Genomic DNA, 1,303 nt, shown 5'->3' with positions numbered 1-1,303 from the left:
TTAAAAAGTTTTCTATCTTGCACTTGATATGACTGTAGATGAAAGTCAAGGTGGGAAGAGTTAAAAAAATTTTTATTTACAGACACAAATTTTAATGAAGTAAAATTAAATAAATACCTGTGCACTAAATCATATGAGAATTTTGTTTTTTTTGATTTTATAGATTAACCGGGTTGTGGGGCCCATTTTTACCTATTCTTTTTGACAGAAAAAGCAACAGCAAATGGAAAACCCAAACAGTTTTATACAAAACCCGTTGGAGGGGAAAGGAAAACAGTTTTGGAATTTCGTATTACTTTTTCGATTTCCGACAAAAGTGTAGGAAAGCCGTAAAAACGTACCTACTCCTATTTACAGAGGGGACGTTGGGATCCTAAATGTTAATAAATTTTATTTAATAAAATTTGGGAAAATTTTCCCTGGGGAGTGGACCAATCCCCCCAGGTACTGGAATACCGGCTGATCCGCGCTAATTTAAGCAGGGCCCCTACACTTGCCCCCATTTCAGAAAATTTTTAAATACTAAATGTTTTTGTCTAAATTTGACATACCTTTCCCGAGGATATTTTGTTGTATAAATAATTAAGATCTGAAAAAGCTATATCCCGCGGTACATTTAAATCGTCTGAATTTACATTTATGCGAACAGTAATCCCGGTTTTATGGATATAGTTATATGGGTTGTGTCGCAACATCAGAGCGTACGAACATTGGGAAAAAAACGCGGATTTGGGAAATTCTATAGAATGATATAATAAATTTCGCGGGACTTTTTATTCCCTTACGAATGTCCCGGATAGTTTTACATAAATGCCTGCATGTGAACGTTTTTCTAAACTTATTTTTTAAATTAATTGTGTCATTCACTTGGAGTTTTTTTGAAAAACAAAATAAATTTGTTATCTTATAAAGTATTGGGATGGTGTAGGTTTGAGTGTAGCGATTGGGGGGTCGGCGGGTGGGTTTTTTGTTTTTGCATACTTACCTGGACAGGGGATAAACCCGGTCCAAAGGGGGTTTTCCAAGCGAGTCACCCTTGCCTCCGGTCGCTGCCCTTGCATTAAACCCAAAATTGGGGGCCCCTTTTTTTTAAGGGGGGCTCCGTTCGCGCTACCCCCCTTTTAACCTTTTTTTTACCGAAAAGTGATTAGACCACTTGTCCACCCCAGTCTAGTTATAATTAAATAAAATTAAAAGAAAAAAACCCCTTAAGGGTCTAAAAAAATTTTTGGGGTTTTTAAAAAAGGGGGGGCCCTTTTTTTTAACTTTTCGGGGGGGGGGCTTAAAACCCCCGGGGGGGGCC

General features: G+C 37.6%; 1 pseudogene; it reads left to right on the top strand.

Moving 5' to 3' along the window:
- The first annotated feature begins 977 nt into the window (after positions 1-977).
- Positions 978-1,120, top strand: LOC119569064 (annotated as a pseudogene).
- The last annotated feature ends 183 nt before the right edge of the window (positions 1,121-1,303 follow it).

The sequence above is a fragment of the Penaeus monodon genome, unplaced genomic scaffold (assembly GCF_015228065.2).
Source record: "Penaeus monodon isolate SGIC_2016 unplaced genomic scaffold, NSTDA_Pmon_1 PmonScaffold_12332, whole genome shotgun sequence".
NCBI classification, from domain to species: Eukaryota; Metazoa; Arthropoda; class Malacostraca; order Decapoda; family Penaeidae; genus Penaeus; species Penaeus monodon.
This window is presented reverse-complemented; position numbering and strand designations above follow the sequence as displayed.